This window comes from Podarcis bocagei (assembly GCF_964188305.1).
Source record: "Podarcis bocagei genome assembly, chromosome: 5".
In the NCBI taxonomy this organism is placed as follows: Eukaryota; Metazoa; Chordata; class Lepidosauria; order Squamata; family Lacertidae; genus Podarcis; species Podarcis bocagei.
Window position 1 is genome coordinate 16933514 of NC_138129.1, and position 24584 is coordinate 16958097.

Here is a 24584-nt window from a genome sequence, read left to right on the forward strand (position 1 = left end):
CTTCCTCCAAAAAACTTTCGCCTCTCCGCAGGGAGCGCTTGCAAATCGCCGGGGGTCTCTGTCGGGGGACAGTCAACGAATCTCTCCCCATCACCACCTTTTGGTAGCAATTGCGATGCGCCGCCCTAATTCGCCGCACGATTTCCCCATGTATTTCCAAACGCTTCTTTCGGTTCTTATTTATACTGCATTTTATCGTGTTTACCATAAAACTCTGCGCGGTGAATTGAAAGAAGCGATTAAAAATGTAATTAAAAATCAATATTTAATGCAGTCTTCGACCATAAATCCGCAGAGCAGCTGCTCTAGTCAAACTATCTCTGGCAGGGAATGGCTAATTAATTAATTAATTAATTAATGCCCTGCCTTTTTCCTTGATGGGACTCATCATATAAAATCTGTCTAAAACATACAAATAATTACAATAAAACAGCTGTACAATAGTATCAAAAGTATCCAAAGCTGGCAAGAAGCACTCATAGTCACCAAGGCTGCTTGTCTGGTGTTTCAGAGGGAGTGCAGTAGAGTAGAATAATTCACTTATCCTGTAGCCTTCCCTTCAATCCTTCAAAATGAAGGTCATACATCAGGGTGACCAAGGCTGATTTAGCCCCCAAGCTAGGCTGGAACCCAGATTGGAATGGGCCTAGATAATCCATACCCCCCCCCAAAAGGCTTGCAGTTGTGCCCCCATGACCCTCTCAACTCCCTTGCTCAAAAAGGGGGTGTTGTTGCTGGGCTAAAACCAGCTCCTGTCTGGATTTTTTCAAGTGTGTTTTCAGGAGGTACCTAAAATAGATTGCCTTGTGGGTCACAGAGGGAAGGAGAAAAGGGTATTCCAAACTACAGGAGCAACCAGAAAATACTTACAAGTGACTCCCCTACAGTAATCTGAACATGGAGGTCTATAAATGGCACAGGTGCAAAGCTTATTCACTTATTCCCATTTGTCTTGTGTCGGATGCCATGAGTGGATCAGTGGGAATGAGATCAGTTTACAACAAAACTATTGCTATTTTCTTTTTTGTTGTTTGAAAAGATTCCCATTAACTAAATAAGCAAAATTGTTTGGTGCATTCTTAAAAAATGCAGATCTGGGAATTACACATAAGAGAGGGCAGAGGGGGCCTTTGTAAACTTTGTCTTGAAAGGGATTTCTGTTTCAGTATGCGTAGGTCCCAAGCCAGCAGGGCTGATGTTCGGCATTCTCTCATCAAAAAGGGCCCTTTTGATCTCTAATTCTCCACCCTTCCTTAGGCACGTTGTTTTGTTGTGTCTATAGTGCTGTAGACTTCCAGGCCATAACCTAAACAAGAGTTTTTCTGTCTGGGAAGCCATGCAAATTTGGAGCGAAGGAGAATTGCAGGGATCGGCCCAAGATGATACAGTGCCGAAGCAGCGTTGTAGGAGCATGGGCTGGATGTGTGCGGACTGGAGACAGAATATTACAGATAAAATTGCACGGCAGAACAGATGGGTCTTGAGAAGAGCATCTTCAAGGGGGCTTTGCATTCCTTCGCTGACAGCTGGTTCTCAGAAATTTTATGAGCTGGTCCTTTAAATCAAGGCTTTATTCATTGTGTAGAAAGAGATGTATAGGACTGACGGGCTCAGCTCCAGGACCTGGAAGGCTGTGTGACATTTCTAAGGCATGCTGGAGCCTTGTCCCCTCAACAGCACTCACCATCATTTCAATCCCCAGCATACCTGGGCATTTGCTGGGACCCACATGCCAACCAAGTCCCATGGGGCTGACGCCTTGCCTTGCTCTCCTGGGACACCCCACAACTTACACCCCATGATGACACTGCTGCTACTGCTGCATCCAGAAGCCTCACCTGGCTAGGAATTGAGCTGAACTCCAGTCCCATAATAGCAAAGCCACACCAAATCCCGGAGATGCAATCATATCTCTCTGCCAACATGTCTAGTTTTGTCCCAGAGTTTCATATTTTATCCTCATAATCGGATACCAGAGGTGAAGGACATGGGAATGTAACTTACAGTGTGACAATGAAAGAGGACAGGGTAGGATGTCTTCAGTTTGCAATAAATGAGTTGACTTTATATTAGGATCCCTATCATTTCCATGATATATTTGGTTCTTAAATGTATCTATTTTCATAAATGAAATAAGTACAAAAAAACTCAATTTGCAATTTTGTACAAAGTTTAAAGGTAAAGGGACCCCTGACCATTAGGTCCAGTCGTAACTGATTCTGGGATTGCGACGCTCATCTCGCTTTATTGGCCTAGGGAGCCGGCGTACAGCTTCCAGGTTACGTGGCCAGCATGACTATGCCGCTTCTGGCGAACCAGAGCAGCGCACGGAAACGCCGTTTACCTTCCCACCAGAGCGGTACCTATTTATCTACTTGCACTTTGACGTGCTTTCGTACTACTGGGTTGGCAGGAGCAGGGACCAAGCAATGGGAGCTCACCCCGTCGTGGGGATTCGAACCACCGACCTTCTGATCAGCAAGCCCTAGGCTCTGTGGTTTAACCCACGGCGCCACCTGCGTACAAAGTTTGCAGCACCCCACTTGCCCAAATGGATCAACCTCCACTGGCTCCACGAGCAGGAATCACAGAATCATAGAACTGCAGTATTGGAAGGGACACTGGGGGTCATCTAGTCCAACCCCTTGTCATGCTGGAATATTTTGCCCAATGTGGGGCTCAAACCCACAACCCTGAGATTAAGAATCTCATGCTCTATCGACTGAGCTATCCCAGGAGATTTGATTCATCTGAACTCCTCCTCACTCATATCACCTATAATATTCATGTGCACTTTATTTTCTTGCATTTATATCCCAAGGAGCAAAAGGTGGCATGCATGGCTATTTTCATTTTATAACTACCCTGTGAGGTAGACTCTTGAGAGTCCCATGGACTGCAAGAAGATCCAACCTATCCATTCTTAAGGAACTGAGTGTTCACTGGAAGGACAGATCCTGAAGCTGAGGCTCCAATACTTTGGCCACCTCATGAGAAGAGAAGACTCCCTGGAAAAGACCCTGATGTTGGGAAAGATGGAGGGCACAAGGAGAAGGGGACGACAGAGGACGAGATGGTTGGACAGTGTTCTCGAAGCTACCAGCATGAGTTTGACCAAACTGTGGGAGGCAGTGGAAGACAGAAGTGCCTGGCGTGCTCTGGTCCATGGGGTCATGAAGAGTCGGACACAACTAAATGACTAAACAACAACAGCAACGAGGTAGGTTAGGATAAGGAGCAGTAGCTGGCCCAAGGTCAGCTTGTCTCCTCGGTCCTGGTCCGACACTGTAAGCACTTTGCCACAGCAGCTCTCCATTGTGTGTTACATATTCTGATATAACACTGTTTCCAGGTATTCTTTCACAGAGGAAAACAAATATGCTGTGGTGACACTGGCCTTCTGTGTGCAGGGACAGTTTCTGCTGATGACAACATCTGTTGGGTTTGCCTAAGAAGTGCTATCTAAACCCACCACATTGGAGCTGGTGAGCCTGTTGCTCAGATAATGAGCATGTATGTTGTACAGTTCCCTTTTGTGGTTGGCGAGAGGAGGGCAAGACTCTGCTAAGCCTGCTTAGAAACAAAAAATGAGAGCAGGAAAAAACACCTGCATCATGCTACATTTTCATTTTATTGTATTTATAAATGACCCTTCCTTGAACAGAGCAAAGGGCTGTGTGCGACAAAGGATTAAGGAACAAAACAAATACAAAATGAAAGCATTCATTATGTAACCGTAATTTAAAATCACAACCCACACATTGCTGTTCAGGGAAACTATTACCACCTCAGAATGAAAGGGTTAGGAAAATAGAAACCATTCTAGGTGGCATCTAAACCCCAACCACGAAGGAGACATGCAACTCTGGGGGGAGATCATTCCAGAGTCAAGGTCCCCCAACACAGAGAAGGCCATTTTATGAGTCCTCTCACCACAGATTCTCGTGCGGACTATGAACAGAGTCCAATCTTAAGGATGGAGTCGGCTGGTGTTGGATGAGGCTGTATTGCAGATATTGCTGAGCAGAACGAAGGATTGCTCCTTTGGGCAGAAGGATGGGAGCCACTGTGGTGTAGTGGTTAAATTGTTGGACTAAGACCTGGGAGAGTTGGGTTCAAATCCCCACTCAGACATGAAACTCACTGGGTGTCCTTGGACCAGTCACTGTCTCTCAGTTGAACCTACTTCACAGGGTTGTTGTGAGGACAGAATGGGGAAGGGGAGAACCGTGTGTCCCACCTTGAACTACTTGGGGATATAAATGTAATAAATAAATGAATAAATAAATAAATAAATACGGTAACTTAAACAAATAAATACTTCAGGCAATTGTGCTGAAGGCAATTGTGCTAATTCCTCCAATGTCACAATTTCTGCTTCTGCTTCTTTGCATATTTTAGGGGCCCAGTGTTTCATGGTGGTACGAGGGAGCCATTTTAAAAGAAGGGATCCTTCCAAACCCTGTAGGTATTATTATACCCAAACTACATATGTAGGAAATGCAAAAAAGTAAAAGCCTAACTGTGATTGTAAAACTCTACCCATTTGAAACGTTATCACCACAAAAAGGCTACTATTATGAGGTCTTTACAAACCACCTTAAAGTTATCTGGTTTAAGTTTCATCCGAAGTCTTCTGCATGCTTGGAAAAGTGAAACAGCAAGCTATACTGGTTCTTGTGTAACATCTATAGACGCCTTAACTTGGAATCATTATCCCAGGACACTGGCGAGAAAGCCATACCAATACGAAGCACAGCATGCGGCTTTTAACTACTAAATGCTGCAGCTCAGCCCATTCATATTTAATCTCTGTTCAGCTTTTATGCTGCTCCTTTGCGTTCAGAGTCTCTCCACGGACGTTGTAAAGTATTTACCAGGCTTAGTGCTACAGGTCCCAGAGGGAAACATGGAATGCAAATTACAGACCTGAAGGTGAATGTACTAGCTGCTGAATATTCATGAAGGCAAACATGATCCTCTGGTTCCCAGGGCGATTATCTTCAGTGAAAATACGTTACTCCAGCTCTTCCGAAAGGTTTGGAAACTGAGGGCATATTTTCAGGACCCTCTGTGTAGCTGCAAGGTAGCTACTGGGCTCCTTGAACACAATGCCCACCCTTCAATAGATGGATGATAAACCAGTAGGTGCTGCTGGCTAGGCTCAAACATTTGCAGCTTAAGGGCTGGTGCACTTTGCCATTAGGTTATTTATTTGAGTGGTGCGGAGAAGTTTGATTCGTGCAGAATTACTCACTGAAACTGGCAACTGCACCAGACAGCAGATGTGGCCTCTTCTTCTCTGTTGCATTTTCAGAAAAGGAACTGTGCTAAAGTATGAATTTCCCAGACATAGCTGGAACACAGCAGTTGGAAACAGTGTCCTGGTCAGAAATCGCAACCGGTTTTCCTGGTGGCAACCATTGTTGGAAGTACAGTGGTACCTCAGATTGAGTACTTACTTCGTTCCGGAGGTCCATTCTTAACCTGAAACTGTTCTTAACCTGAAGCACCACTTTAGCTAATGGGGCCTCCTGATGCCCCCACGCCGCCGGAGCATGATTTCTGTTCTCATCCTGAAGCAAAGTTCTTAACCCGAGGTACTATTTCTGGGTTAGCGGAGTCTGTAACCTGAAGCGTATGTAACCTGAAGTGTATGTAATCCGAGGTACCATTGTATAGATTTTGGCGAATTTCCTTAAAAAGAGCTCAAAAACAACTTTTTTTAAAAAAGATCTTGCAACATTTGTGTCTGGACTTTCCCTTTTTGAAATATGGCAGCCTAGTGAACAGGCACAAATCATTTCAATGGTAGGCTCCCCACCCTCAAAAAAAAAAACTCCAAGGAAATGCTCCATAGTGTTATTCTTCCTCAAGATGTATCACCTTCTCTTCCAGATTGAGGTTGGAGGAAATAGGTCTATCTCATTTCAGCACTAGCCATCAATGCACAGTACTGAAATGCTGCAATGGTGACGTCACCAAGCAGGCTTCCATATTTGCAGAGCTACAATGTGTTTTAACCATCCATCCTCCTTCACTAACAACTCTGGGAATTGTAGTTTTGTGAAGGAAATAGAAGTCCTCCGAAAATTCTCAGCACTCCACAGATCTTGGGATTCTTTTGGGGAAGCCACGACTGTTTAAAGTGGTATGATTCTGCTTTAAATATATAGTGCAGATGAGTCTTAACTCTTTTAGGCACATTTAATAGGTGAGAGCCACCTAGTGACAAGAGGTTGCATGAGCTTTCACTAATGCAGGACGGAAGGATCTTAGAATTTTTATTTTATTTCTTCTGTCCATCCATCCATTATTTGTGATCTTAGATTATTTGTTTTCTTGCTACCAGCCGCTGGGAGTAAATGCATTATTTTAATTCAAATCATCTGTTGCCAAATACAAAACATCTCCTGGAGACTCACACCATATTATGATTATTATATTTATATCAGGCTTCCTCAAACTCGGCCCTCCAGATGTTTTTGGCCTACAACTCCCATGATCCCTAGGTAGCAGGACCAGTGGTCAGGGATGATGGGAATTGTAGTCTCAAAACATCTGGAGGGCCAAGTCTGAGAAAGCCTCCCCCCCGTCCCCCTGGCGGCTTAGAGCTAAATCAGAAACAGCTAAAAACAGAGAAAAAGCAATACTTAAAAACACACACACAATTAAACAGAACATATATCTCAATAGGTACAGCAGGGACTCTTAATCTCAGGGTTGTGGGTTCGAGTTCTACACTGGGTGAAAGATTGTTCCATTGCAGAAGGTTAAAGACCCATGTGGTCGCTTCAAACTTGACAATTCTTATATGTGTGTGTGTGTGTTCTATAATTAAAACATAGAGATCATTACAATAAAAACACAACAGCAGCAGCCGTTTCCTTAAAAACAATCTGTTCCCCCAAGCCTGTTGGAACAAGAAATATACACAATTAAAAAATGAAGTTTAATAGTACTTGCCCTCCCAATAACATAGAGCTGGCTCCAGTTAAGTCAAACCAGCTTCCGATTGTGCAAATAGTGTCTTCTTCCTCTCCTCTCCCTTCATGTCTCCTTCACTGCCTCCAAATCTGGAGAACCTCCCAACACATATAAATAATATAAATAAAATAAATAAATTAATAAATAAATTAATAATAATAATAATAATAATAATAATAATAATAATAATAATAATAGAATAAGACGTCCCTACTTTCGTCAGGGAAATGTTGGAGGCGTTTGCTGCTGTGGCACTCCATGGATCAGTTGCTCCGCTGGTCCACTAAGCTTTCCCCTTAATACTCCCTCCAAATACAGCTTGTGATCCCACCTAGGTGAAAACAACCCACCAGCAATCTAGGGCGGTCTGCCAGGGACCTCATAGACCTCCTCTGTTATGTACTGAAGTTCTCACCCTGGGCCAGCAGGGGGATACTGTAGATAGTTATGCAAATAAGGGATCGAAAGTGACGTTCAGTGATTGAATAGTTTTAGAAAGTTGTTACAATTATGTGTACTGGAGCTCTATATAAGAAGGCTGGCTGAACCCTTCAGCTCAGTTCTGTTCTGGCCTCTGAATAAACAAGAGCTGTTTGAAGAATCACTGTGTCGTCTGATATGTTCACCCACAACTTAACATCCTCTTTTTGCTGCCTGACTATAACTGTAAAAATGGAACAGGCAGGCCACACTCCATAGTTGGCAAGTGGTTTTCTGCTTCACGGGTCACAGGTTTTGCAGGCTTGCTCCAGGCCCTGTGGTGACTGGCTTTTGTTTGCCCCATATTAATTCAATCTGGAATGAAAGGGAGACATCTTGCCTTCCATTGCTGCTTTGCTCTGCAGCTGGAGCCTGGCGCTCAGAAGCAAACTCTCCACTTGCTGGCACGGCAGTAAGACATCTGGGGACCGATTACCGCAAAACAAACACTTTCTTATGCTCAGGCCTCTTCCAGTCTCTGTAGTGAGATCTTTGTTGAAGCAGCAGTAAACAACCTCTGGCTACAGAGAGAGTTCAGATTAGCTGGTGTAGGCGGCTGATTAGGAATTCTATTTAGCCAATTAATCTACATTTGCAGAAAGCTCAAATCATGCTTGCTTATTTTCCCCCTGTAAGTATTTACGTAGGAGATCCAGTGACTTTGTGAGCATCCGACTTAAAGCCATGCCGGAAGAAAAGCGCAGGGCTCATTGGTGCTCTGACAATCCTGTCTCTCCTTTGATTTGCGATGGTGAGCACTTCGGTGGATCAGTGGCTTGCAGCTTAGCCCAATATGTTATGGGCACGGCAGTGGCGTAGCGTGGGTTGTCAGCACCCGGGGCAAGGCAAGTAATTTGCGCCCCCTCTGCCCTAGGGACAGAGAGCTGCGAGTGCGAGCGCGCCCCCCAGATGTTGCGCCCGGTGCGGCCGGCCCCCCCCTGCACCCCCACGCTATGCCACTGGGGCACGGGGAGGGTTTCTTCCACTGGGTGCCCTCTGCTTCGGAATGATTAGATGGCAGGAATGATCAGCACAGACTTCTGAGTGGCCAGAAGAGGCCAGCGAGAGCTGCTTCACACATTACAAAATGGCCACTCAAACAAGGGTGTAGGAAGGGGGGGTGCGGGGAGTGCGTCTGCCCCGGGTGTCATCCTTGAGGGGTGTGTGACAAAATGGCACTCCGCTGGGGGTGGCACTTACCCTGCAGCGCGTCTCTCCTGGGAGTGACGCGGTGGCTTGGGGCCCCGCGTTGCCCGAAACGGCAGCTTGACGCTTGCGCCCACCAGGCGGACTCCTTGGGCAGCTTGTGCCCCCGTGTGCAGATCGCCATGGAATGCTGTGGTGCTCCCCTGGGTGGAGCACTGCAGCACCCCAGTTTGCAGATCACCGCCGTGGCCCTGTGTGCGGATCGCCCCGCACCCACCGCTACAGGTGCCAAAGCAGCTAGCTATGCCCCTGCACCCGAAAACCATGCGTTGCAACAATTCCATATGACAATTGCACTCTTGGGCACGGGAGGCTGGTCCTTTAGGGCAAATGGGGTGCTTGTTTCCCAAACAACCTTAGTCTGCCCTCCACCACCCTCCAATTGCCTGCTTTCTTACGGGGGGGGGGGGTGTGGCGGCACCACCTGTCCCATACTCTCCAACACGCTGCAGAGGGGAAACCTGAGCACATGTCTTTTTTGGAGCTGGGCTCTTGCTGGAACCAGGTGACTCGCGCAAGAGTACCCTCCCCCGAAACAGATTTCTTTGGGGGCTGCTCTCTCAGGGGAGCCAAAGCAGGACACCCCAGCATCAAATCAGAAGCCAGGATGGCTTCTGTAATTCTGGGATGTCCACAGTTGAGGGGGTACGTGACCAACTCCCTCACTTTAGTTCCAGAGTTGCTTTTGCCGAACTCGTGGGAAGAGGATGGAGAGAAAAGTAGGATTGGTTGACTCTGCTTGCCTTTGGCTCTGCCTCTGTCTACTGTTGGCTTTCTGCCCTATTAGTCTCAAAGAGCCACAGCCACCACTGGCCATGAGTTTTTTTGTGTGTGTTTTCACTTGCTGAAAGACTTAAGGGCTTAGCCACACTGACCTTTTGTCCTGCTCCTTGCATGCGCTGCTCACACTTAAAACCTCTGTGTCCCAGCATTTTGTGTTTTGTTTTTGCCCTGGAGCTTTCCCTGTGAAAACCCTGTTTAGTGCTCAGTTGCAGCAAACATCCATTTGGGTTTTTCGTGGATTGAGCTTTTGAGCTTTTAAGCACGGACCATGTCTGGAAACAGCAGGGGAAAGCTAAGTGCAGATAAGCCCCAACACAAATTCTTACTTCTCAGATTCCATCTGCACTACACAATCAAAACAGAATCTTACCACTTGAAACAGTCATGGCTTCCTCCCCAAGAATCCTGGGAACTGTAGTTTTGACAAGCGTTTCGAGATCCCTATTCTCTTCACAGAGCTCCAGTTCTCAGAATGGCTTAACAGTTGACCCCCCTTTCTAGGAACTCTGAGAACATAGCTCTGTGACTTTCTCTGGATACAATCACACACCAGGTTTTAAGAAAACAAGAAAGCTAATCTTTATTATTGGAAATCCATGTTGGTAGGAAAGTTCCCCAGATCTATCATGCTATAATGGAGATGCAATGATCTATGCTTGCCCTCATGGCTGATCTCATGGGAGAAACATGAAGAAGGAAGAAGGAAAGGAAATATGGCATGAGGTCAGCAACCCTAGGAGTATCAGCCTAGCGTTGAAGGAAGATCAACAGAGGTCAGGGCAAGATGGGCAGTCTAGGAAGCTTGGAGGTTCCTCTCTCTTATTCCCTTTCTCATAAAGATATACAGTGGTACCTCTGGATGTGAACGGGATCCGTTCCAGAGCCCCGTTCGCAACTTGAAGTGAACGCAACCCGTGTCCATGCGTCTGTGCATGTGTGGGTCATGATTTGCCGCTTCCACGTTTGTGTGTGATGTCATTTTGAGCACATGCGCAAGTGGCGAAACCCGGAAGTAACGCACTCCGTTACTTCCGGGTTGCCGCGGAGTGCAACCTGAAAATGCTTAACCTGAAGCTACATCAACCCGAGGAATTTCCCGGACATAGCCAGAATATGGCAGTCAGTAACAGTGACCAGGCAGAAATCGCTGAGGTGTCTGGGAAAACCCATATGTATGGCAGCCTATGTGTCTATATTTTTTGCGAATTTCCTTTAAAAAAAGCTCAAAAACCTCTTTTTTTGAGATCTTGAAAAAAAAAAAAGCCCAACAACTTTTGTGTCTGGATTTTCACTTTTTGAAATATGGCAACCCTACTTGAATGTGCCATGTACGAGCACTTTTTGTGTGTGTCCTGTCACTTTCGTGGCAGAAACCCACTCTTTGCAGCTAAATCAAAGCAAACAGCAACCCACAGAAAACCCAAATGGCTGTTTGTTCCGATTCAGTGTTAAAGAGGGGGATTTTGCTGGGAAAGCGCTTTGGGGGGGGGGGAGGAGAAAAAGTGCTCTGACACAGCACTTTAAAATGCAGACCTGTGCCTAAAAAGCATGAGGTGAAAGGTAACTGTGCCTGATCCCCCAAGAGAAATAGAGTAGTTGCACCTGTCCTTTCTTTACAACAACCGTGAGGGTGGGTATGGGTCCTGCTATTCAATGAAATGTGGGCATGGTCAGGTTGAGCCAGCACAAACAGGAACTGAGCAAGAAGAACAAACAGTCTCACCAGGGCCCTGTGGGGCAGTTGTTGGGAAAGCCCAATGGAGCTAGTCTTAAAATCATAATGATTTCAAGCTGCCACAGAGGGGGCTTATTTGGGCTGCGGGGACGGACAGACCACCCTTCTAGTTTGCCTTTTTGCAACGAAACTATTGAGCTATTTGGCTCTTAGAGGGAACCACTAGAGATACTTGTGTGTTGCAAAGGATACTTAGTGGCTTTAGGGACGTGGGTGGCACTGTGGTCTAAACCACCGAGCCTCTTGGGCTTGCTGATCGGAAGGTCGGCGGTTCGAATCCCCATGATGGGGTGAGCTCCTGTTGCTCTGTCCCAGGTCCTGTCAACCTAGCAGTTCGAAAGCACACCAGTGCAAGTAGATAAATACAGTGGTGCCTCACAAGATGAAAATAATCTGTTCCGCGAGTCTCTTCGTCTAGCGGTTTTTTCGTCTTGCAAAGCAACCCTATTAGCGGCTTAGCGGATTAGCGCTATTAGCGGTTTAGCGGCTATTAAAGGCTTAGCGGCTTAGCGGCTAAAAGGCTATTAGCGGCTTAGCAGCTTAGAAAAAGGGGGGGAGCGAAAAAAACCGCAAGACGTTTTCGTCTTGCGAAGCAAGTCCATAGGGAAATTCGTCTTTCATCGAAAAACGGAAAACCCTTTTGTCTAGCGGGTTTTTCGTCTTGCGAGGCATTCGTCTTGTGGGGCACCACTGTATGTACCACTGTGGCGGGAAAGTAAACAGCGTTTCCATGTGCTCTGGCTTCCATCATGGTGTCCCGTTGTGTCAGAAGCTGTTTAGTTATGCTGGCCACATGACCTGGAAAGCTGTCTGTGGACAAAGGGCGGCTCCCTCGGCCTAAAAGTAAGATGAGCGCCACAACGCCACAGTCACCTTTGCCTGGACTTAACCATCCAGGGGTCCATTTCCTTTTCTACCTTACTTAGTCACTTCAAAAGGGTAGGATTTAAATCAGTAAAAAGGCATGGGAAGGAAAGCGTCAAGCCCGTTACCTGAGCAGCAGTACCGTCCTAATTCTTATATCCTCCCCCTCCCATTGCAGCTGCCGGAAACATGGGAAAATAACCTATTAATGGATTTCTGCAGCAACTTTGGCTCTAACTCAGCCTGAAATACCAATCAGAATCTGATTACAAACAGGTTCCTAAGGTAAGGCTAAAACCCTCCCAAAGTCTTGAAACGACTGAGCCCGCTAATTAACAATCTACGTCTTTGCCTCCTACACAGTAGGAGAAAGCTCCCCACCTTTCAATCAAAGAACTAACGCTTCGGAAAAACGAAGGAGACTAATTTAAGGAATAACTTGTATTTACTTCAAACTCCCCAGGCGACATATGATTCAAGAAGCAATTGTGCAAGTAAGAAACGTATGGTGCCATCTTGTATGTCAGAGTAGTATAATTTGGAATAATTCAATAGGAAATATTAAATGACAGGAAGGGGGGGGGAGAAGACAGCACTCAATAGGTTTAATTCTTCCTCTTGGTATGGTGACCCAATGAACATAGAAACCTAGGAAGCTGCTATATCAGTTGGTCCATCAAATTCAGTACTGTCAACACTGACTGGTAGAAACTCTCTAAGGTTTCAGGCAGGGAGTCTCTCCCAGACTTATCAGGAGATACCAGGGATTCAATTTAGGAACTTCAGATGCTCTACCACTGGATTACAAGTGGGGCCTGAGGAGGAATCATAGAATCATAGAATCATAGAGTTGGAAGAGACCACAAGGGCCATCGAGTCCAACCCCCTGCCAAGCAGGAAACACCATCAGAGCACTCCTGACATATGGTTGTCAAGCCTCTGCTTAAAGACCTCCAAAGTAGGAGACTCCACCACACTCCTTGGCAGCAAATTCCACTGTCAAACAGCTCTTACTGTCAGGAAGTTCTTCCTAATGTTTAGGTGGAATCTTCTTTCTTGTAGTTTGGATCCATTGCTCCGTGTCCGCTTCTCTGGAGCAGCAGAAAACAACCTTTCTCCCTCCTCTATATGACATCCTTTTATATATTTGAACATGGCTATCATATCACCCCTTAACCTCCTCTTCTCCAGGCTAAACATGCCCAGCTCCCTTAGCCGTTCCTCATAAGGCATCATTTCCAGGCCTTTGACCATTTTGGTTGCCCTCCTCTGGACACGTTCCAGTTTGTCAGTGTCCTCCTTGAATTGTGGTGCCCAGAACTGGACACAGTACTCCAGGTGAGGTCTGACCAGAGCAGAATACAGTGGTACTATTACTTCCCTTGATCTAGATGCTATACTCCTATTGATGCAGCCCAGAATTGCATTGGAAGCGGGCAAGATAAGGCTTCCGCACCAGTATTATTATTATTATTATTATTATTATTATTATTATTATTATTATTATTATTTGTATACTGCCCTTCAATCACAAATCTCAAGGCAGTTCACAACAGAAAAATACAGTAATAATAATAATTGCATGACAAGCTGTCCCTGCTGAAATTGCCTCTTCTAAACAACTGTCTTGCCAAATGCAAGCTGGCTCTTTTAAAATGAGATTCAGAAGTAATACAAAACACAAGTGAGTGAGAAGATGAAAGGTTTTAACTCTAAACAGCAAGCAATATATATATACCAAGCAAGCACGTCAATCTGCCACTTGGAAGCCCTCAAGAAGCAGCAAAGTGACTCCCCCAGGTAGCCTCAGTTTACACAGCCCCGTGGCCGATCAATTCCGTGCACGAGCTTCTCAAAAAACTCTGCCCACAACCATCCAATTTATAGTTAGCTAGCCTGTGTTGCTTGCCGGACTGGCTACATGCAGATCATTCATTACTGGCTAAGTGCAGATTATTCATTAGGCACCCTCTCCTAATGCCTCACTTTCTCAATACAATGTCCAACATCAAAGAAGGTACCTAGCACTATCACTTCTTCCCAACTGATTAGGACACAAAAGGCTGTTCTTCATGCCATCAAATAACCTAACAAGAGACAAGAAGGCAGGGGGTGGGGGTGAGGGACAGAGGCAGGAAGGGGAACCATGTCAGACCACTAACTCCTCAAAGTAAAATTTATCTTCTGGATAGATTGCCCATACAACAACTAACAAAGGTGCAGGAGCCCTGACCTCATTTTCACCTGGCTGTTCCATCTCTTGAAGAGTACCACTGACATATTGCGGTGGAGGATAGGAGAGGATTAAAGAGGCCAGAGACTGGCAGAACTGAACTAATAAAGGGCACATCCATACTGTCATTTAATGGATATATACCCACCTCCTGGCAAATAGAAGGGGAAGAAATGGAGGCAGTGAGAGATTTTACTTTCTTGGGTTCCATGATCACTGCAGATAGTGACAGCAGCCACGAAATTAAAAGATGCCTGCTTCTTGGGAGAAAAGCGATGACAAACCTAGACAGCATCTTAAAAAGCAGAGACATCACCTTGCCGACAAAGGTCTGTATAGTTAAAGCTATGATTTTCCTAGTATGGAAGTGAGAGCTGGACCATAAAGAAGGCTAATCGCTGAAGAATTAATGCTTTTGAATTATGGTGATGGAGGAGACTCTTGAGAGTCCCATGGACTGCAAGAAGATCAAACCTATCCATTCTGAAGGAAATCAGCCCTGGAAGGACAGATCCTGAAGCTGAGGCTCCAATACTTTGGCCACCTCATGAGAAGAGAAGACTCCCTGGAAAAGACCTTGATATTGGGAAAGATGGAGGGCACAAGGAGAAGGGGACGACAGAGGACGAGATGGTTGGACAGTGTTCTCGAAGCTACCAACATGAGTGTGACCAAACTGCAGGAGGCAGTGGAAGACAGGAGTGCCTGGCGTGCTCTGGTCCATGGGGCCACGAAGAGTCGGACATGACTAAACGACCATACAACAACAACAACCCACATTAATTATCCATTGCCTGTATGACATTGACCTCTAAATCACTGCCTTCCCACACTTTTCCCTCGGTCGGTCTAGATTTTCTTGGACCAGGGATATGCCAAAAAGCGGGAGAGTATGAGCAGGGGTGTCGTGTCAAGTTTGACTGTCTGAGGGGAGAACAGGAAGGTGCCACCCCACCACAGCCTCCCTTATCTGGGTCGTGCGGCAGCACCCTCAAAGCAGCATTGGCAACAAGAGAGTCTAGTGATATTTCACGAGATCTCTGCAGGGCCCTTCCTCTTGGCATTCCACCACCTGAGGCAGCTGCCTCAGCCTGCCCCATGGGCTGGCCAGGCCTGGGTAGGAGAGATCACTGATAATTAACTGTAAGAGAGATGTTTTTTAGCTAATGTGGGGGGTGGGGGAACAAAGAGAATATTATTCTTCAAATTTAATCCTCTTGCATCCTGCTGAGCCGGGAGAGATGATGGGAAAGGGTAGATGGTCTGGTTAAAATATACACAGGAAAGGGGAAAATAGAAAACCTGTCCCAGCAGTGCTACACAGCATATGTTCAGCTGGCTTTTTGACTGATGAAAGCTGATGAAAAATTGATAGGGTACTTCTGGGCCCCTTGGAAGGATGCCTGATGGAAATGCAAATGACCGCGATGCCTATAAATCTGTAGGTGTTGTTGGCTACAGAGCCTGTTTAGAACAGCAAGTTCTGAGCTACCTTGGCTGCATCCAACATCCCTTCCTGATGATGTGACACCCCCCCCCCCCCGTTGCACTGAGAGCTGATCACACAGCATAGATTTCAAAGAGACCCAAAGGGCTCCTGCCAAGCGAAACAAGGCTGGTGACTATCAAATGGATGGCCTTGGCTGTGAGACAGCATCCCCAGAGAGGCTCACCCGGCCCCTTCTTCTCCTTACATTAAATAAAAATAAATCAAGAAATACAAACATTGAAATATGATCAATGCAAAATAAAACATAAAAGCAATATCTAAACAGCAGCAATAGCAAATGAAAGGTACTTTTTGAGGGTTAGGGTTCAGTATGCCTGCAAAACAGTGATAATATTGAGGCATCTTGTGTTTGCATCTTTAGGATTTTGTCCCAGTTTTCTTTGGGGAGGGGGGAATAAGAAAAAAAACCCTATTGTGGAATATTTTCACAAATTTAGTCAAGGTGAGTGAGATGTTTTTGAAAGTGATGTTTCGCAAGAATGCTGTTACGGCCATCTGTTGCTGCAGCAGAGATCTTTGATCCATAATTCAGAAGCAGTGATTTATTCATTATTTAATCCATCTCTATCCACGCTTTTCTTCAACAGAGCACAGGGCAGCAGACCCACAGGGTTCCCAGCTAGTGGTGTCAGAGACATCTGATGAAAACAAGCAACGGGAGCTGAAATTCCCAAGGTTTTCTTATTCGTCTCGTGTCTGGAATGGAAATCAATGCTATGAATCTGTCAGGTCTGTGCTGCCGCCGCAAATGATGAACTAATTATTACACCCCCCTACCTGCATTTCATTTCATTTGATTTGCTTTGAAATGAATGGGGTAGAATAACGTAATGACATTGTAACATACGTAACAGCAGACAGCAAGGTGAGTAACACAGTTTATGGCAGAAGACAAACTGCAGCAGAACGGAAATAGTGGTACATGTGGTGAATACGGGAAGAAATGGAAAACAGTGCTTTCTGACATCCCTGAGGCTGCAGTCCTACAACCAGAATTTGGGGAGCAAGCCCCACTAGTTCCCCATCCCTGCTGTAATGTTTATGGCAGATCCATTCCCTGTCCCAGTCCGGGATTTTTGAATGCTCTGGGCTAATCAGAGACTAATCCACTCCAGGATTTTGCAGCAAGGGGAATTCTGGAAGGAAGGGGAATTCTGCAAGAAAAGAACTCTTTTAAAAAAATCTACTACGCAAAGTCTGGGTCCAGATTCTTATTTCTAAGAGTCCCTGGATTCTGAACGCAACAGTCTCCGGCTCCCATCGGCTCCAGTAAATGGTCAGGGATAATGGCAGTGGTAGTTTTAGGGGATTACGGTTTATGCCCAAATGCACCAAAGTGATGAAAGCTTTAACACTTCATTAATGGTCCCCCCCCCGAGTTTCATCCTTCAGCTTTGATCGGTAATAACCCAGTGCCAGTGGCCAGTAATTAGCTAGCCCCAACACCTCCCTCGATAGAAAATAAATGTATTATTAAGTGCACGCTTTGGTTCTTCCTAAATGTGAGTGAAGCCAGGGTCGGCAGATTTAATTCACACCTATACCTGCAGTTCTTACTGGAGTGAAGGTTAATTGAAATGGGCCTCTTCAAATTATTTTATGCCGACGTGAAGTCTTATCGTCTCTCCCGCTTTCCAAAGGTGAGGCAAGTGTGCTGTTCACTTGGCAGCCAGAGGGTGGCAGTGCAGACTCTTGGATAGTCCTTAGCCAGGTTTGCAGGCTGGAGAATTACCTGGGAGCATCTTTGCTCAGTTCTTAACACTGGGATTGGAGAAGGCAATCTATTCTGCGCTGTGTTAATGCACTATGGGATGTCCACGGGGTGCATGCAAATATGGAAGTGCTGCCTGAGTAACAGGGAGCCTATTATTCTGGTTACCCTTCCAACTTCTCCAGGGCTGCAATCCTGCTAGGTGGGGTCAGGGTCAGGGGAGGCGTGCCCCATTTCATTGCTTATGGGGAAATGGGAATGTGCCCCTCCCCACCCCTTCACTGCCACTCTTACCGGTATTGCACAATGGTGCCGGTGTAACAGTGGCAGTGGCGCCGGCTTCCATTGAGTGTCAGGTGTGCGTGCAGGAGCCAGGTCCTGTGACCAGTAGGACTTTGCAGGACTGGGATCTTCCTAAGTTTGTTCTGAAGAGGCAAGGTGCGGCCACACAGGTGAGGCCATTTGGTAACTCACAGCACCTTGTGGCAAGAGCTGGGAAGGGATATAAGGTCAGCATTTCCCTTCGGTTCTTTGCCACAGCAACACGTTTCCTGCCTTGCTGCGTTTGGCTCCTTGACCCCTTGCTTCTTGATCCTTGGACCTTTGACTTTGTGACTCCTTGCTTCCTGACCCTCAGACCCTTGGCTTCTTGACTCCCGGTTCTCTGACCCTCGGACTCTTGGCTTCCTGACTTCTGGACTCCTGTTCCTGCTCCCATCCCGCCATCTTGCCCCCGGTCCCGACGTCACCAGCCAGAACTTCAATCACCCATGAACCAGACCGTGACAGTGAGATCTTGCCAGAAACCGTTGCCTCTGCTGATGAGGCTTCTCCACTGGAAGTGGGGTGGGGGGTGGAGGCGATGCAGGTGCCTGCTCTTGGACTTCCACTGCTGGAGGCAAGCGCCTCACCTTGCCTCATCAATGGGCTGGGCCTGGGTAGGAGGTTTCCGTGGGTTGCAGCTGACAATTATACCCTCCAACGTTTCTCCGATGAAAATAAAGGTAAAGGTAAAGTTAAGTCCTGACAGTTAAGTCCAGTCACAGACGACTCTGGGGTTGCTTTACTCGCTTTACTGGCCAAGGGAGCCGATGTTTGTCCGCAGACGGTTTTCCGGGTCATGTGGCCAGCATGACTAAGCCACTTCCGGCAAAACCAGAGCAGTGCACGGGAATCCTGTTTACCTTCCCGCCGGAGCGGTACCTACCATATTTTTCGCTCCATAAGACACACCTTTTCCCTCCTAAAAAGTAAGGGGAAATGTGTGTGCGTCTTATGGAGCAAATGCAGGTGGGAGGCTTTGCTCAGAGCTCCCTTTAAAGAGCCGTGTGGAGCCTGTGTGCAGCTTTTGCTGGCTTTTCCCCGAGGAGAGAGAAGGGACTGACGGGCTGCCCTTCTCCCTCCTCAGGGAAAAGCCAGCAAGAGCCACACACACGCTTCGCGCAGCTCTTTAAAGAGAGCCTGTGTGTGGCTCTTGCTGGCTTTTCTGGGAGGAGGGAGAAGGGACTGACATGGTATTTATCTGCTTGCACTTTGACGTGCTTTAGAACTGCTAGGTTGGTAGGAGCTGGGACCGAGCAACGGGAGCTCACCCCGTCACGGGGATTCAAACCGCCAACCTTCTGATCGGCAAGCCCAAGAGGCTCAGTGGTTTAGACCACAGCACCACCCGCGTCCCTCCGATGAAAATAAGGATGTACTATTCCACCACCACCATCATTTTACTATTTATACCCCACCCATCTGACTGGGTTTCCCCAGCCACTCTGGGCAGCTTCCAACATATTTAAAAGCATAATAGAACATGAAACATTAAAAAACTTCCCTGTCCAGGGCTGCTCCAGATGTCTTCTAAAGGTTGTATCTCCTTATCTCCTTGGCTAAGGGGGGGGGGGTTACTTCCAATATTTCTCTAATTAAAATAGGGACATCCTAAGGGAACATCCTATTCACAATACAATAAAACCATATACAAATAATTTCCTATATGAAATCACCTAAACATTTGCATGCATAAAACAAATTGAAAACCATTACATATATAAAAGTAATTAAAGCGATGGTACTTCCTAAAACAGTTTCAAATCCTGTACAGATACTGAGAGGGTTTAAATGCTGATGCCCACCTCTTAATAGGAGTTGAAAGGTACATATCTGAACCACATCTGCAGCAGTTATGTGGGCTTGCTGGTTTGCTATGGAAACCAATTCAAGGTAATAGTGGTTTAACCTTTAAAACTTTGGATGGCCTGGGACTTTCATGCCTTAAGGGCTACATATGCTTCCCTGAATGATTCAGCAGGTTGTACTGTCTGTTCCATTTCGGTGGCAGGTTTAGACGTCAGCAATCAAGAGCTGAGCATTCTGAGTGATTGTCCCTAAATACAGCTTCCTCTCTGAAGAGGTTGGGAGAGATGCAACTTCATTATCTTGCTGGAGGAGAGGTTGCAAGCCCTGCCTTTTCTGTTGGATTTTGATGAAGAAATCAGTTTTTGTGTGTGGCTGCTTTCATCTGTAGTGGCATGTTGTTGATGCTGCTTTTTTTGTCCTCCTAAATGTATTTTTCTTTTATTTGACGCAAGTTGCTTTGAACTGCTGGAACAGCAGCCTAGGAGAAGTTAACTCAATAAATGTACAAAACAGGAACATACAAACAACAGGATACAAATCTGATGTTTAATGGAAATGGATTCTATTGAGAGATGCAGAACTGTTCGGGTTGGTCTTGTTGGTTGGCAACCGTCTGTCTCAGGAGACAATGACAGAATGCACCTTTGGGGGTGAAATCAAACCATTGGAGAGTTACATACCAATATGGGAGAGACATATTTTGTTGCAGCTGGGGCAGATGAAGGTGTTTGGTTGTGCTGATCCAGGTGTACCATGGCGTTTCTTCCTTCTGTGCTCCTCCCAGTTGCCCTTCCTCCTCCAGGGTACTGCCTGTTTTCATTATTGTGGTGGTGTCTGAGTTTCTGTCCATTAGGCAAGAATGAGATTCAAAATGGAGTAAGGGGAAGCCAACACTGACCTGGGTGGCAGAGGGCTAATCCACACATACCTTTATTCTGCCCTTTCCAGGCACTGCCTGAGATTGAAAGCTCTATGTCTGAGTACCTTTGTTTGTTTTCGTTTTTGCTCCTGAGCTTTCCCAGTGAAAACCTGCTCTTTAAAGCTCAATCGGAACAAACGTCAATCTGCTGGAAATCCGAATTGATGGAAGTCACCTTCTGACACCACCTCCAGCTGTGAAGGAGCTGCTTTTTCATCACTGTATTTTAAGAAGTCATTTTGGGCACCAGAAAAAACACCCCATGTGGTGCACAAATGAGTTTAAACAAATAACTGTGGAATTAAATGGAAAGGGCTGATCACACAGGTCTTTTGCATAGGTAATTCTACAGAGAACTCCCTCCCTGACTTGTCCATGTGCTGCATCATTCACACACCTGGACATCTGCGGGTGCATGATGGACAAATGGATCCTTCGTGGATGAGGACAGCATCTGAAAGGCTTTGCAAACAAGCCACAGACTGGGCATAGGAAAAACAGTAGGCATTTGAAAGCTGAAAAAGAGAAGAAGAAGCAAATATGCGAAATGGTTTCCATGGTACATAATGTACTGTGGATGGGCTAATTGCTCACTTTCACCCAGGAATTGCTCTCTGGGCAATTTATAATTTTCTGGCTAGTTTTAAAATGGCAATAGCGCTCATGTTAAGACTCCACATGTGGCATGCCTCCTGCTTTTAATGGAGATGTTCTGCATAGTCTACCTTTTGTGGAGTGCCAGCCTTGCTAGGGACTAGAGTTGATAAGGACCTGAGGCTTTTGGGATCCAATTTAGGTACACCAGCCTTCCCTGTTTTGCGTTAGACACAGGCAGCTCATAGGGACAACCTGTTCTCACACTCTGCATGTTCCTGATGGCAGGTTGTGCATAACACGGAGCTAGGGGAGAGGAGAGATTTGTCAATTCTGGTTTCTCGTTTTTTCCAGTCTTCCGTTCTCCACATTTCCACATTGGCTTCCATCTTTTAATTATTAAAAATTCCTCATGGAAATTTCAGTGCAGATTTCTCTCAATATACAGATCTGAATGCGTTTTTGCCTAATATGCATATTTGTGCAATTTGCCCTGATATAATTTCATTTTTTGTATGCTATTTTCAACAATATATGCATTTTTGTGCACTCTTAACTCTAGCATGTGCATTATTGTGCACGTTCCTTGGTTGGAGAACTGCCTTGCAAAATTCAGAAAAGTGTAAATTATGGCTGTGTTTTGGTTCACATACTAGTTTGGAAAATGTGAAGTGGCTGCACTCGCCTTTAAATGTGGACCAAGTCAATTTTCTCCTGCATCCATGTAGAGTGTGTTAGGGTTCACATGCATGCATTTATATTATGTGTATGCCACTTTATAGTCAAGACATATCTTCCTCCTGTTCAGAGTTTTACCTAAGACAGTACAAGTTAACAGAGTTTATCCCTGGTGAGAAGGGATAGCTGGAACATATGTCTCATGATTGCCTCCAAAAGGTGAGTTTTTAACTCCCACTTTTTAGATTAGCTGTCGGTACCTCAGCAAACTAAGATAATGTATTGGCATTTAACTTATATGAAAAGCAGGAGAGACAAAGTTTCTTGACAACCATTTTACTTCCTTTTAGACCTAAAAGCAAGTAGAGTTAAGAACAATCCTAACAAGGGATCCTTTGAGGAGTCCAATTCCTGGGAGTTTACCTTATTGAGGACCTCACTTGAAAAATCAACATAACTCAGGTGGTCAGAAAGGCCCAACAGAGATTCCATTTCCTCAGGGTCTTGCAAAAGAATAATGTTAAACAACAATTGATGAACTCCTTTTACCAGTCCACAATAGAAAGTGTCATTTCCTATTGTGTTACAGTGTGGTATGCTGGCCTGATGGGACGCAGGTGGTGTGGTGGTCTAAACCACAGAGCCTAGGACTGATCAGAAGGTCGGCAGTTCGAATCCCCATGACAGGGTGAGCTCCCGTTGCTCGGTCCCAGCTACTGCCCACCTAGCAGTTCGAAAGCACGTCAAAGTGCAAATAGATAAATAGGTATTGCTCCAGTGGGAAGGTAAACAGCGTTTCTGTGCGCTGCTCTGGTTCACCAGAAGTGGCTTAGTCATGCTGGCCACATGACCCGGAAGCTGTCTGCGGACAAATGCCGGTTCCCTCGGCCTACAGAGGGAGATGAGTGCCGCAACCCCAGAGTCTTCTGCGACTGGACCTAACGGTCAGGGGTACCCTTACCTTTATGCTGGCCTGACAGCCATGGACAGAAAGTCTCTACAGAGGGTGGTGAATACAGCTCATGATATCATGGGCTGTCCCTTGAGTCCACTAGATGACATCGCAAGGGATCGATGCCTTAGGAGAGCAAGGAAAATTCTCAGGGATGACTCACACCCCGGCCATCACCTCTTTAATCTTCTACCCTCGGGCAGGAGATATAGAAGTATAATCAGCCGTACCAACAGGCTAAAAATTAGCTTCTATCCATGGGCTGTTAGGCTGCTGAACGGAAAATAACATATCAAAATTGACTAGCGAGGTGGTGTGTTGTTCGATAAGAGATTGAGTGTTTGTGGGGAGGGAGGCTTGTTTAATTTCATTGTACACAGGTTGTACAATGACAATAAAGGTATTATTATTATTATAATGTTTGGACCACTTGGGAGATCCATGGGGCTTTGGATCCATTGGGTTCTAAGCTCCGAGTGCCCCACCCTGAAATAATAATTTTGGGGCTTTCCTTCGGCTGTCCACAGTGGTACCTTACTGCCTGCTTGTGTGGAGCGGGAGCTCCTGCCACAGCAAAACTACCGCCTGAATCAGAGGTGCACCTCTCTGGTGACAGAGGTTGGCGGAGAGGCAACTGTGCTCCATCCTGCCCCTGCCCCATGGCCATTTGGGGTGTGTTAGGATTGCTCTGTAAGATGTTATAGCAGGAGAATAAAAACACATCAAAGCAGAAAGTAATTTTAAAGTGTGCAGTCTTCACTGCAGAATCTTACCGCAGCTGCCGATTGAAGTTGTCCTCACTTTGGGTCCATAGTCTTAACATTCATTCTCATGACAAAACACATATTAGGGCCCCTCGAGTCTGGTGTTTTATTGAGGGCATATTCTGCAACGTAATTTTTGAGACCATAGTAGTGTCTTAGTGGAGCATTTTCTCTGCTTCATTTAGTTATTTTGCAATGCTTTCCCAATGCTATCACATTATTGCTGCCCGGGGGCGGGGGGGGGGGGCCGGGACTGCGGCGCAACAAAAGCAAGACAGAGATAAACCAGAGGAATCCATGGAATAAAACTTTGTGAGTTTTAATAAATAAATAAAAACCATAGGACTTGAGCGGAAAGTTATGGGATATTCACAGACGGGAAAGGCAATAGTTCCCAAACATTTTCAGGAACAAACAGTATTGGAAGCGGCATCCCCAATAAGGGTTTTGAGCACAAATAATCATGAATGCACAAGCAAAACAACATCTGGAAGGCCCTGTGGTAAGACTAAATAGATGCCTTTACAGCATTTGTAATAACACACTGTTCTAAATTTATTTTTACAAACAATTCCTTGCCTAAGGTAGTCTTTGCATTTTATTCCTTGTTCTACACTAGTGTTGCTAAATCAGACATACAATTAACATTTTTCATTCTCATTCCTAAACTATCTTCTTCTTCTAGGAAGGTCGTTGTTACAAATGTTTTTTTTTTCTGGTTCCATGTTACCTAAAGCAAGGTATTATTCTTCCATCTGAATCCTTTTGAATCCCACCGAAATACACAGTGGGGCTGACAGATCAACATTCAAAAGGTAAAAACATTGCTGAATCTAGTTACTAGAAGAACAAAGGCCTGTCAAAGTGAAAAGGAACCAGATCAATATTTTTAGGGTCAATATCTGTGAGTTCAGTCCCACCTGTCTTTATTCCAGGACTCTGACACAAATAACTCCCAAGGGTTGTGTGGGCAGCCAGTAGAGTAAACGTGTGGGAGAAATTGCTGCTGCAAATTACTTGTTGGAAAGTACTTGTTGG

The 24584-nt window shown here is 45.7% G+C and overlaps 1 long non-coding RNA gene across 3 annotated transcripts; it reads left to right on the plus strand.

The window, feature by feature from the left end:
- Nucleotides 1-40: 40 nt before the first annotated feature.
- LOC308588409 lies at nucleotides 41-18565 on the plus strand. 3 transcript variants are annotated; one of them, XR_014008722.1, is made up of 4 exons: nucleotides 41-150; nucleotides 12234-12340; nucleotides 16386-16527; nucleotides 18147-18565. It is a non-coding gene; the product is annotated as an uncharacterized lncRNA (long non-coding RNA). The 3 variants fall into 3 exon arrangements; XR_014008723.1 differs by having other exon boundaries at nucleotides 16386-16473; XR_014008724.1 differs by lacking the exon at nucleotides 18147-18565 and having other exon boundaries at nucleotides 16386-17789.
- The last annotated feature ends 6019 nt before the right edge of the window (nucleotides 18566-24584 follow it).